Here is a 9,785-nt window from a genome sequence, read left to right as displayed (position 1 = left end):
TAAGAACAACTTTTGAAAAAACTCAAACTCTTTCATGCTTTCTGAAGAATCTCAGAGACTTTTTAAGGCTTTTTGAAGCTCAGGCACTCTTTTTTTTTTTTTTAAAAGCTTACAGCACCTGGTATTCCCAGGCGGTCTCCCATCCAAGTACTAACCAGGCCCGACCCTGCTTAGCTTCCGAGATCAGACGAGATCGGGCGTGCCCAAGGTGGTATGGCCGTAAGCGAATACTGCTGCCAAAATTGGGCTATTTAAAAGGTTAGACCATTAGTGAAGAAAACTAAGAACAACTTTTGAAAAAACTCAAACTCTTTCATGCTTTCTGAAGAATCTCAGAGACTTTTTAAGGCTTTTTGAAGCTCAGGCACTCTTTTTTTTTTTTTTAAAAGCTTACAGCACCTGGTATTCCCAGGCGGTCTCCCATCCAAGTACTAACCAGGCCCGACCCTGCTTAGCTTCCGAGATCAGACGAGATCGGGCGTGCCCAAGGTGGTATGGCCGTAAGCGAATACTGCTGCCAAAATTGGGCTATTTAAAAGGTTAGACCATTAGTGAAGAAAACTAAGAACAACTTTTGAAAAAACTCAAACTCTTTCATGCTTTCTGAAGAATCTCAGAGACTTTTTAAGGCTTTTTGAAGCTCAGGCACTCTTTTTTTTTTTTTTAAAAGCTTACAGCACCTGGTATTCCCAGGCGGTCTCCCATCCAAGTACTAACCAGGCCCGACCCTGCTTAGCTTCCGAGATCAGACGAGATCGGGCGTGCCCAAGGTGGTATGGCCGTAAGCTAAAACTGCTGCCAAAATTGGGCTATTTAAAAGGTTAGACCATTAGTGAAGAAAACTAAGAACAACTTTTGAAAAAACTCAAGCTCTTTCATGCTTTCTGAAGAATCTCAGAGACTTTTTAAGGCTTTTTGAAGAAGCTCAGGGACTCTTTTTTTTTTTTCTTAAAAAAGCTTACAACACCTAGTATTCCCATGCGGCCTCCCATCCAAGTACTAACCAGGCCTTATTTAAAAGCTTAGACCATTAGTGAAGAAGACTAAGAAGAACTTTTGAAAAAACTCAAACTCTTTCATGCTTTCTGAAGAATCTCAGAGACTTTTTAAGGCTTTTTGAAGCTCAGGCACTCTTTTTTTTTTTTTTTTTTTTTTTAAAAGCTTACAGCACCTGGTATTCCCAGGCGGTCTCCCATCCAAGTACTAACCAGGCCCGACCCTGCTTAGCTTCCGAGATCAGACGAGATCGGGCGTGCCCAAGGTGGTATGGCCGTAAGCGAATAGTGCTGCCAAAATTGGGCTATTTAAAAGGTTAGACCATTAGTGAAGAAAACTAAGAACAACTTTTGAAAAAACTCAAACTCTTTCATGCTTTCTGAAGAATCTCAGAGACTTTTTAAGGCTTTTTGAAGCTCAGGCACTCTTTTTTTTTTTTTAAAAAGCTTACAGCACCTGGTATTCCCAGGCGGTCTCCCATCCAAGTACTAACCAGGCCCGACCCTGCTTAGCTTCCGAGATCAGACGAGATGGGGCGTGCCCAAGGTGGTATGGCCGTAAGCGAATACTGCTGCCAAAATTGGGCTATTTAAAAGGTTAGACCATTAGTGAAGAAAACTAAGAACAACTTTTGAAAAAACTCAAACTCTTTCATGCTTTCTGAAGAATCTCAGAGACTTTTTAAGGCTTTTTGAAGCTCAGGCACTCTTTTTTTTTTTTTTAAAAGCTTACAGCACCTGGTATTCCCAGGCGGTCTCCCATCCAAGTACTAACCAGGCCCGACCCTGCTTAGCTTCCGAGATCAGACGAGATCGGGCGTGCCCAAGGTGGTATGGCCGTAAGCGAATACTGCTGCCAAAATTGGGCTATTTAAAAGGTTAGACCATTAGTGAAGAAAACTAAGAACAACTTTTGAAAAAACTCAAACTCTTTCATGCTTTCTGAAGAATCTCAGAGACTTTTTAAGGCTTTTTGAAGCTCAGGCACTCTTTTTTTTTTTTTTAAAAGCTTACAGCACCTGGTATTCCCAGGCGGTCTCCCATCCAAGTACTAACCAGGCCCGACCCTGCTTAGCTTCCGAGATCAGACGAGATCGGGCGTGCCCAAGGTGGTATGGCCGTAAGCGAATACTGCTGCCAAAATTGGGCTATTTAAAAGGTTAGACCATTAGTGAAGAAAACTAAGAACAACTTTTGAAAAAACTCAAACTCTTTCATGCTTTCTGAAGAATCTCAGAGACTTTTTAAGGCTTTTTGAAGCTCAGGCACTCTTTTTTTTTTTTTAAAAGCTTACAGCACCTGGTATTCCCAGGCGGTCTCCCATCCAAGTACTAACCAGGCCCGACCCTGCTTAGCTTCCGAGATCAGACGAGATCGGGCGTGCCCAAGGTGGTATGGCCGTAAGCGAATACTGCTGCCAAAATTGGGCTATTTAAAAGGTTAGACCATTAGTGAAGAAAACTAAGAACAACTTTTGAAAAAACTCAAACTCTTTCATGCTTTCTGAAGAATCTCAGAGACTTTTTAAGGCTTTTTGAAGCTCAGGCACTCTTTTTTTTTTTTTTAAAAGCTTACAGCACCTGGTATTCCCAGGCGGTCTCCCATCCAAGTACTAACCAGGCCCGACCCTGCTTAGCTTCCGAGATCAGACGAGATCGGGCGTGCCCAAGGTGGTATGGCCGTAAGCTAAAACTGCTGCCAAAATTGGGCTATTTAAAAGGTTAGACCATTAGTGAAGAAAACTAAGAACAACTTTTGAAAAAACTCAAGCTCTTTCATGCTTTCTGAAGAATCTCAGAGACTTTTTAAGGCTTTTTGAAGAAGCTCAGGGACTCTTTTTTTTTTTTCTTAAAAAAGCTTACAACACCTAGTATTCCCATGCGGCCTCCCATCCAAGTACTAACCAGGCCTTATTTAAAAGCTTAGACCATTAGTGAAGAAGACTAAGAAGAACTTTTGAAAAAACTCAAACTCTTTCATGCTTTCTGAAGAATCTCAGAGACTTTTTAAGGCTTTTTGAAGCTCAGGCACTCTTTTTTTTTTTTTTAAAAGCTTACAGCACCTGGTATTCCCAGGCGGTCTCCCATCCAAGTACTAACCAGGCCCGACCCTGCTTAGCTTCCGAGATCAGACGAGATCGGGCGTGCCCAAGGTGGTATGGCCGTAAGCTAAAACTGCTGCCAAAATTGGGCTATTTAAAAGGTTAGACCATTAGTGAAGAAAACTAAGAACAACTTTTGAAAAAACTCAAGCTCTTTCATGCTTTCTGAAGAATCTCAGAGACTTTTTAAGGCTTTTTGAAGAAGCTCAGGGACTCTTTTTTTTTTTTCTTAAAAAAGCTTACAACACCTAGTATTCCCATGCGGCCTCCCATCCAAGTACTAACCAGGCCTTATTTAAAAGCTTAGACCATTAGTGAAGAAGACTAAGAAGAACTTTTGAAAAAACTCAAACTCTTTCATGCTTTCTGAAGAATCTCAGAGACTTTTTAAGGCTTTTTGAAGCTCAGGCACTCTTTTTTTTTTTTTTTTTTTTTTAAAAGCTTACAGCACCTGGTATTCCCAGGCGGTCTCCCATCCAAGTACTAACCAGGCCCGACCCTGCTTAGCTTCCGAGATCAGACGAGATCGGGCGTGCCCAAGGTGGTATGGCCGTAAGCGAATACTGCTGCCAAAATTGGGCTATTTAAAAGGTTAGACCATTAGTGAAGAAAACTAAGAACAACTTTTGAAAAAACTCAAACTCTTTCATGCTTTCTGAAGAATCTCAGAGACTTTTTAAGGCTTTTTGAAGCTCAGGCACTCTTTTTTTTTTTTTTAAAAGCTTACAGCACCTGGTATTCCCAGGCGGTCTCCCATCCAAGTACTAACCAGGCCCGACCCTGCTTAGCTTCCGAGATCAGACGAGATCGGGCGTGCCCAAGGTGGTATGGCCGTAAGCGAATACTGCTGCCAAAATTGGGCTATTTAAAAGGTTAGACCATTAGTGAAGAAAACTAAGAACAACTTTTGAAAAAACTCAAACTCTTTCATGCTTTCTGAAGAATCTCAGAGACTTTTTAAGGCTTTTTGAAGCTCAGGCACTCTTTTTTTTTTTTTTAAAAGCTTACAGCACCTGGTATTCCCAGGCGGTCTCCCATCCAAGTACTAACCAGGCCCGACCCTGCTTAGCTTCCGAGATCAGACGAGATCGGGCGTGCCCAAGGTGGTATGGCCGTAAGCGAATACTGCTGCCAAAATTGGGCTATTTAAAAGGTTAGACCATTAGTGAAGAAAACTAAGAACAACTTTTGAAAAAACTCAAACTCTTTCATGCTTTCTGAAGAATCTCAGAGACTTTTTAAGGCTTTTTGAAGCTCAGGCACTCTTTTTTTTTTTTTTAAAAGCTTACAGCACCTGGTATTCCCAGGCGGTCTCCCATCCAAGTACTAACCAGGCCCGACCCTGCTTAGCTTCCGAGATCAGACGAGATCGGGCGTGCCCAAGGTGGTATGGCCGTAAGCTAAAACTGCTGCCAAAATTGGGCTATTTAAAAGGTTAGACCATTAGTGAAGAAAACTAAGAACAACTTTTGAAAAAACTCAAGCTCTTTCATGCTTTCTGAAGAATCTCAGAGACTTTTTAAGGCTTTTTGAAGAAGCTCAGGGACTCTTTTTTTTTTTTCTTAAAAAAGCTTACAACACCTAGTATTCCCATGCGGCCTCCCATCCAAGTACTAACCAGGCCTTATTTAAAAGCTTAGACCATTAGTGAAGAAGACTAAGAAGAACTTTTGAAAAAACTCAAACTCTTTCATGCTTTCTGAAGAATCTCAGAGACTTTTTAAGGCTTTTTGAAGCTCAGGCACTCTTTTTTTTTTTTTTTTTTTTTTAAAAGCTTACAGCACCTGGTATTCCCAGGCGGTCTCCCATCCAAGTACTAACCAGGCCCGACCCTGCTTAGCTTCCGAGATCAGACGAGATCGGGCGTGCCCAAGGTGGTATGGCCGTAAGCGAATAGTGCTGCCAAAATTGGGCTATTTAAAAGGTTAGACCATTAGTGAAGAAAACTAAGAACAACTTTTGAAAAAACTCAAACTCTTTCATGCTTTCTGAAGAATCTCAGAGACTTTTTAAGGCTTTTTGAAGCTCAGGCACTCTTTTTTTTTTTTTAAAAAGCTTACAGCACCTGGTATTCCCAGGCGGTCTCCCATCCAAGTACTAACCAGGCCCGACCCTGCTTAGCTTCCGAGATCAGACGAGATGGGGCGTGCCCAAGGTGGTATGGCCGTAAGCGAATACTGCTGCCAAAATTGGGCTATTTAAAAGGTTAGACCATTAGTGAAGAAAACTAAGAACAACTTTTGAAAAAACTCAAACTCTTTCATGCTTTCTGAAGAATCTCAGAGACTTTTTAAGGCTTTTTGAAGCTCAGGCACTCTTTTTTTTTTTTTTAAAAGCTTACAGCACCTGGTATTCCCAGGCGGTCTCCCATCCAAGTACTAACCAGGCCCGACCCTGCTTAGCTTCCGAGATCAGACGAGATCGGGCGTGCCCAAGGTGGTATGGCCGTAAGCGAATACTGCTGCCAAAATTGGGCTATTTAAAAGGTTAGACCATTAGTGAAGAAAACTAAGAACAACTTTTGAAAAAACTCAAACTCTTTCATGCTTTCTGAAGAATCTCAGAGACTTTTTAAGGCTTTTTGAAGCTCAGGCACTCTTTTTTTTTTTTTTAAAAGCTTACAGCACCTGGTATTCCCAGGCGGTCTCCCATCCAAGTACTAACCAGGCCCGACCCTGCTTAGCTTCCGAGATCAGACGAGATCGGGCGTGCCCAAGGTGGTATGGCCGTAAGCGAATACTGCTGCCAAAATTGGGCTATTTAAAAGGTTAGACCATTAGTGAAGAAAACTAAGAACAACTTTTGAAAAAACTCAAACTCTTTCATGCTTTCTGAAGAATCTCAGAGACTTTTTAAGGCTTTTTGAAGCTCAGGCACTCTTTTTTTTTTTTTTAAAAGCTTACAGCACCTGGTATTCCCAGGCGGTCTCCCATCCAAGTACTAACCAGGCCCGACCCTGCTTAGCTTCCGAGATCAGACGAGATCGGGCGTGCCCAAGGTGGTATGGCCGTAAGCTAAAACTGCTGCCAAAATTGGGCTATTTAAAAGGTTAGACCATTAGTGAAGAAAACTAAGAACAACTTTTGAAAAAACTCAAGCTCTTTCATGCTTTCTGAAGAATCTCAGAGACTTTTTAAGGCTTTTTGAAGAAGCTCAGGGACTCTTTTTTTTTTTTCTTAAAAAAGCTTACAACACCTAGTATTCCCATGCGGCCTCCCATCCAAGTACTAACCAGGCCTTATTTAAAAGCTTAGACCATTAGTGAAGAAGACTAAGAAGAACTTTTGAAAAAACTCAAACTCTTTCATGCTTTCTGAAGAATCTCAGAGACTTTTTAAGGCTTTTTGAAGCTCAGGCACTCTTTTTTTTTTTTTTAAAAGCTTACAGCACCTGGTATTCCCAGGCGGTCTCCCATCCAAGTACTAACCAGGCCCGACCCTGCTTAGCTTCCGAGATCAGACGAGATCGGGCGTGCCCAAGGTGGTATGGCCGTAAGCTAAAACTGCTGCCAAAATTGGGCTATTTAAAAGGTTAGACCATTAGTGAAGAAAACTAAGAACAACTTTTGAAAAAACTCAAGCTCTTTCATGCTTTCTGAAGAATCTCAGAGACTTTTTAAGGCTTTTTGAAGAAGCTCAGGGACTCTTTTTTTTTTTTCTTAAAAAAGCTTACAACACCTAGTATTCCCATGCGGCCTCCCATCCAAGTACTAACCAGGCCTTATTTAAAAGCTTAGACCATTAGTGAAGAAGACTAAGAAGAACTTTTGAAAAAACTCAAACTCTTTCATGCTTTCTGAAGAATCTCAGAGACTTTTTAAGGCTTTTTGAAGCTCAGGCACTCTTTTTTTTTTTTTTAAAAGCTTACAGCACCTGGTATTCCCAGGCGGTCTCCCATCCAAGTACTAACCAGGCCCGACCCTGCTTAGCTTCCGAGATCAGACGAGATCGGGCGTGCCCAAGGTGGTATGGCCGTAAGCGAATACTGCTGCCAAAATTGGGCTATTTAAAAGGTTAGACCATTAGTGAAGAAAACTAAGAACAACTTTTGAAAAAACTCAAACTCTTTCATGCTTTCTGAAGAATCTCAGAGACTTTTTAAGGCTTTTTGAAGCTCAGGCACTCTTTTTTTTTTTTTTAAAAGCTTACAGCACCTGGTATTCCCAGGCGGTCTCCCATCCAAGTACTAACCAGGCCCGACCCTGCTTAGCTTCCGAGATCAGACGAGATCGGGCGTGCCCAAGGTGGTATGGCCGTAAGCTAAAACTGCTGCCAAAATTGGGCTATTTAAAAGGTTAGACCATTAGTGAAGAAAACTAAGAACAACTTTTGAAAAAACTCAAGCTCTTTCATGCTTTCTGAAGAATCTCAGAGACTTTTTAAGGCTTTTTGAAGAAGCTCAGGGACTCTTTTTTTTTTTTCTTAAAAAAGCTTACAACACCTAGTATTCCCATGCGGCCTCCCATCCAAGTACTAACCAGGCCTTATTTAAAAGCTTAGACCATTAGTGAAGAAGACTAAGAAGAACTTTTGAAAAAACTCAAACTCTTTCATGCTTTCTGAAGAATCTCAGAGACTTTTTAAGGCTTTTTGAAGCTCAGGCACTCTTTTTTTTTTTTTTAAAAGCTTACAGCACCTGGTATTCCCAGGCGGTCTCCCATCCAAGTACTAACCAGGCCCGACCCTGCTTAGCTTCCGAGATCAGACGAGATCGGGCGTGCCCAAGGTGGTATGGCCGTAAGCGAATACTGCTGCCAAAATTGGGCTATTTAAAAGGTTAGACCATTAGTGAAGAAGACTAAGAAGAACTTTTGAAAAAACTCAAACTCTTTCATGCTTTCTGAAGAATCTCAGAGACTTTTTAAGGCTTTTTGAAGCTCAGGCACTCTTTTTTTTTTTTTTAAAAGCTTACAGCACCTGGTATTCCCAGGCGGTCTCCCATCCAAGTACTAACCAGGCCCGACCCTGCTTAGCTTCCGAGATCAGACGAGATCGGGCGTGCCCAAGGTGGTATGGCCGTAAGCGAATACTGCTGCCAAAATTGGGCTATTTAAAAGGTTAGACCATTAGTGAAGAAAACTAAGAACAACTTTTGAAAAAACTCAAACTCTTTCATGCTTTCTGAAGAATCTCAGAGACTTTTTAAGGCTTTTTGAAGCTCAGGCACTCTTTTTTTTTTTTTTAAAAGCTTACAGCACCTGGTATTCCCAGGCGGTCTCCCATCCAAGTACTAACCAGGCCCGACCCTGCTTAGCTTCCGAGATCAGACGAGATCGGGCGTGCCCAAGGTGGTATGGCCGTAAGCGAATACTGCTGCCAAAATTGGGCTATTTAAAAGGTTAGACCATTAGTGAAGAAAACTAAGAACAACTTTTGAAAAAACTCAAACTCTTTCATGCTTTCTGAAGAATCTCAGAGACTTTTTAAGGCTTTTTGAAGCTCAGGCACTCTTTTTTTTTTTTTTAAAAGCTTACAGCACCTGGTATTCCCAGGCGGTCTCCCATCCAAGTACTAACCAGGCCCGACCCTGCTTAGCTTCCGAGATCAGACGAGATCGGGCGTGCCCAAGGTGGTATGGCCGTAAGCGAATACTGCTGCCAAAATTGGGCTATTTAAAAGGTTAGACCATTAGTGAAGAAAACTAAGAACAACTTTTGAAAAAACTCAAACTCTTTCATGCTTTCTGAAGAATCTCAGAGACTTTTTAAGGCTTTTTGAAGCTCAGGCACTCTTTTTTTTTTTTTTAAAAGCTTACAGCACCTGGTATTCCCAGGCGGTCTCCCATCCAAGTACTAACCAGGCCCGACCCTGCTTAGCTTCCGAGATCAGACGAGATCGGGCGTGCCCAAGGTGGTATGGCCGTAAGCTAAAACTGCTGCCAAAATTGGGCTATTTAAAAGGTTAGACCATTAGTGAAGAAAACTAAGAACAACTTTTGAAAAAACTCAAGCTCTTTCATGCTTTCTGAAGAATCTCAGAGACTTTTTAAGGCTTTTTGAAGAAGCTCAGGGACTCTTTTTTTTTTTTCTTAAAAAAGCTTACAACACCTAGTATTCCCATGCGGCCTCCCATCCAAGTACTAACCAGGCCTTATTTAAAAGCTTAGACCATTAGTGAAGAAGACTAAGAAGAACTTTTGAAAAAACTCAAACTCTTTCATGCTTTCTGAAGAATCTCAGAGACTTTTTAAGGCTTTTTGAAGCTCAGGCACTCTTTTTTTTTTTTTTTTTTTTTTTAAAAGCTTACAGCACCTGGTATTCCCAGGCGGTCTCCCATCCAAGTACTAACCAGGCCCGACCCTGCTTAGCTTCCGAGATCAGACGAGATCAGGCGTGCCCAAGGTGGTATGGCCGTAAGCGAATACTGCTGCCAAAATTGGGCTATTTAAAAGGTTAGACCATTAGTGAAGAAAACTAAGAACAACTTTTGAAAAAACTCAAACTCTTTCATGCTTTCTGAAGAATCTCAGAGACTTTTTAAGGCTTTTTGAAGCTCAGGCACTCTTTTTTTTTTTTTTAAAAGCTTACAGCACCTGGTATTCCCAGGCGGTCTCCCATCCAAGTACTAACCAGGCCCGACCCTGCTTAGCTTCCGAGATCAGACGAGATCGGGCGTGCCCAAGGTGGTATGGCCGTAAGCGAATACTGCTGCCAAAATTGGGCTATTTAAAAGGTTAGACCATTAGTGAAG

General features: G+C 41.7%; 29 non-coding genes across 29 annotated transcripts; all 29 read right to left on the bottom strand.

The window, feature by feature from the left end:
* Positions 1 to 106: 106 nt before the first annotated feature.
* LOC143699954 (5S ribosomal RNA) lies at positions 107 to 225 on the bottom strand. Its single transcript, XR_013188858.1, has one exon. It is a non-coding gene; the product is annotated as a 5S ribosomal RNA (ribosomal RNA).
* A 162-nt stretch (positions 226 to 387) lies between these two features.
* On the bottom strand, positions 388 to 506 carry LOC143699953 (5S ribosomal RNA). Its single transcript, XR_013188857.1, has one exon. It is a non-coding gene; the product is annotated as a 5S ribosomal RNA (ribosomal RNA).
* A 162-nt stretch (positions 507 to 668) lies between these two features.
* Positions 669 to 787, bottom strand: LOC143699952 (5S ribosomal RNA). The gene has a single exon (XR_013188856.1). It is a non-coding gene; the product is annotated as a 5S ribosomal RNA (ribosomal RNA).
* A 372-nt stretch (positions 788 to 1,159) lies between these two features.
* On the bottom strand, positions 1,160 to 1,278 carry LOC143699951 (5S ribosomal RNA). The gene has a single exon (XR_013188855.1). It is a non-coding gene; the product is annotated as a 5S ribosomal RNA (ribosomal RNA).
* Positions 1,279 to 1,440: 162 nt separating this feature from the next.
* LOC143700111 (5S ribosomal RNA) lies at positions 1,441 to 1,559 on the bottom strand. The gene has a single exon (XR_013189012.1). It is a non-coding gene; the product is annotated as a 5S ribosomal RNA (ribosomal RNA).
* A 162-nt stretch (positions 1,560 to 1,721) lies between these two features.
* On the bottom strand, positions 1,722 to 1,840 carry LOC143699949 (5S ribosomal RNA). The gene has a single exon (XR_013188854.1). It is a non-coding gene; the product is annotated as a 5S ribosomal RNA (ribosomal RNA).
* Positions 1,841 to 2,002: 162 nt separating this feature from the next.
* Positions 2,003 to 2,121, bottom strand: LOC143699948 (5S ribosomal RNA). Its single transcript, XR_013188853.1, has one exon. It is a non-coding gene; the product is annotated as a 5S ribosomal RNA (ribosomal RNA).
* A 161-nt stretch (positions 2,122 to 2,282) lies between these two features.
* Positions 2,283 to 2,401, bottom strand: LOC143699947 (5S ribosomal RNA). The gene has a single exon (XR_013188852.1). It is a non-coding gene; the product is annotated as a 5S ribosomal RNA (ribosomal RNA).
* A 162-nt stretch (positions 2,402 to 2,563) lies between these two features.
* On the bottom strand, positions 2,564 to 2,682 carry LOC143699946 (5S ribosomal RNA). The gene has a single exon (XR_013188851.1). It is a non-coding gene; the product is annotated as a 5S ribosomal RNA (ribosomal RNA).
* A 363-nt stretch (positions 2,683 to 3,045) lies between these two features.
* Positions 3,046 to 3,164, bottom strand: LOC143699944 (5S ribosomal RNA). The gene has a single exon (XR_013188848.1). It is a non-coding gene; the product is annotated as a 5S ribosomal RNA (ribosomal RNA).
* Positions 3,165 to 3,535: 371 nt separating this feature from the next.
* Positions 3,536 to 3,654, bottom strand: LOC143699943 (5S ribosomal RNA). The gene has a single exon (XR_013188847.1). It is a non-coding gene; the product is annotated as a 5S ribosomal RNA (ribosomal RNA).
* A 162-nt stretch (positions 3,655 to 3,816) lies between these two features.
* Positions 3,817 to 3,935, bottom strand: LOC143699942 (5S ribosomal RNA). The gene has a single exon (XR_013188846.1). It is a non-coding gene; the product is annotated as a 5S ribosomal RNA (ribosomal RNA).
* A 162-nt stretch (positions 3,936 to 4,097) lies between these two features.
* LOC143699941 (5S ribosomal RNA) lies at positions 4,098 to 4,216 on the bottom strand. Its single transcript, XR_013188845.1, has one exon. It is a non-coding gene; the product is annotated as a 5S ribosomal RNA (ribosomal RNA).
* Positions 4,217 to 4,378: 162 nt separating this feature from the next.
* Positions 4,379 to 4,497, bottom strand: LOC143699940 (5S ribosomal RNA). The gene has a single exon (XR_013188844.1). It is a non-coding gene; the product is annotated as a 5S ribosomal RNA (ribosomal RNA).
* Positions 4,498 to 4,868: 371 nt separating this feature from the next.
* LOC143699938 (5S ribosomal RNA) lies at positions 4,869 to 4,987 on the bottom strand. Its single transcript, XR_013188843.1, has one exon. It is a non-coding gene; the product is annotated as a 5S ribosomal RNA (ribosomal RNA).
* A 162-nt stretch (positions 4,988 to 5,149) lies between these two features.
* LOC143700110 (5S ribosomal RNA) lies at positions 5,150 to 5,268 on the bottom strand. Its single transcript, XR_013189011.1, has one exon. It is a non-coding gene; the product is annotated as a 5S ribosomal RNA (ribosomal RNA).
* A 162-nt stretch (positions 5,269 to 5,430) lies between these two features.
* Positions 5,431 to 5,549, bottom strand: LOC143699937 (5S ribosomal RNA). Its single transcript, XR_013188842.1, has one exon. It is a non-coding gene; the product is annotated as a 5S ribosomal RNA (ribosomal RNA).
* A 162-nt stretch (positions 5,550 to 5,711) lies between these two features.
* On the bottom strand, positions 5,712 to 5,830 carry LOC143699936 (5S ribosomal RNA). Its single transcript, XR_013188841.1, has one exon. It is a non-coding gene; the product is annotated as a 5S ribosomal RNA (ribosomal RNA).
* A 162-nt stretch (positions 5,831 to 5,992) lies between these two features.
* Positions 5,993 to 6,111, bottom strand: LOC143699935 (5S ribosomal RNA). The gene has a single exon (XR_013188840.1). It is a non-coding gene; the product is annotated as a 5S ribosomal RNA (ribosomal RNA).
* Positions 6,112 to 6,474: 363 nt separating this feature from the next.
* Positions 6,475 to 6,593, bottom strand: LOC143699934 (5S ribosomal RNA). The gene has a single exon (XR_013188839.1). It is a non-coding gene; the product is annotated as a 5S ribosomal RNA (ribosomal RNA).
* A 363-nt stretch (positions 6,594 to 6,956) lies between these two features.
* On the bottom strand, positions 6,957 to 7,075 carry LOC143699932 (5S ribosomal RNA). The gene has a single exon (XR_013188836.1). It is a non-coding gene; the product is annotated as a 5S ribosomal RNA (ribosomal RNA).
* Positions 7,076 to 7,237: 162 nt separating this feature from the next.
* LOC143699931 (5S ribosomal RNA) lies at positions 7,238 to 7,356 on the bottom strand. Its single transcript, XR_013188835.1, has one exon. It is a non-coding gene; the product is annotated as a 5S ribosomal RNA (ribosomal RNA).
* A 363-nt stretch (positions 7,357 to 7,719) lies between these two features.
* LOC143699930 (5S ribosomal RNA) lies at positions 7,720 to 7,838 on the bottom strand. Its single transcript, XR_013188834.1, has one exon. It is a non-coding gene; the product is annotated as a 5S ribosomal RNA (ribosomal RNA).
* Positions 7,839 to 8,000: 162 nt separating this feature from the next.
* Positions 8,001 to 8,119, bottom strand: LOC143699929 (5S ribosomal RNA). Its single transcript, XR_013188833.1, has one exon. It is a non-coding gene; the product is annotated as a 5S ribosomal RNA (ribosomal RNA).
* Positions 8,120 to 8,281: 162 nt separating this feature from the next.
* On the bottom strand, positions 8,282 to 8,400 carry LOC143699927 (5S ribosomal RNA). Its single transcript, XR_013188832.1, has one exon. It is a non-coding gene; the product is annotated as a 5S ribosomal RNA (ribosomal RNA).
* A 162-nt stretch (positions 8,401 to 8,562) lies between these two features.
* Positions 8,563 to 8,681, bottom strand: LOC143699926 (5S ribosomal RNA). Its single transcript, XR_013188831.1, has one exon. It is a non-coding gene; the product is annotated as a 5S ribosomal RNA (ribosomal RNA).
* A 162-nt stretch (positions 8,682 to 8,843) lies between these two features.
* LOC143699925 (5S ribosomal RNA) lies at positions 8,844 to 8,962 on the bottom strand. The gene has a single exon (XR_013188830.1). It is a non-coding gene; the product is annotated as a 5S ribosomal RNA (ribosomal RNA).
* A 372-nt stretch (positions 8,963 to 9,334) lies between these two features.
* LOC143699955 (5S ribosomal RNA) lies at positions 9,335 to 9,453 on the bottom strand. Its single transcript, XR_013188859.1, has one exon. It is a non-coding gene; the product is annotated as a 5S ribosomal RNA (ribosomal RNA).
* Positions 9,454 to 9,615: 162 nt separating this feature from the next.
* Positions 9,616 to 9,734, bottom strand: LOC143699924 (5S ribosomal RNA). The gene has a single exon (XR_013188829.1). It is a non-coding gene; the product is annotated as a 5S ribosomal RNA (ribosomal RNA).
* Positions 9,735 to 9,785: the final 51 nt, after the last annotated feature.

This window comes from Siphateles boraxobius, unplaced genomic scaffold (genome assembly GCF_051911475.1).
Source record: "Siphateles boraxobius isolate OS27281-9 unplaced genomic scaffold, OSU_SipBor_1 317, whole genome shotgun sequence".
NCBI classification, from domain to species: domain Eukaryota; kingdom Metazoa; phylum Chordata; class Actinopteri; order Cypriniformes; family Leuciscidae; genus Siphateles; species Siphateles boraxobius.
This window is presented reverse-complemented; position numbering and strand designations above follow the sequence as displayed.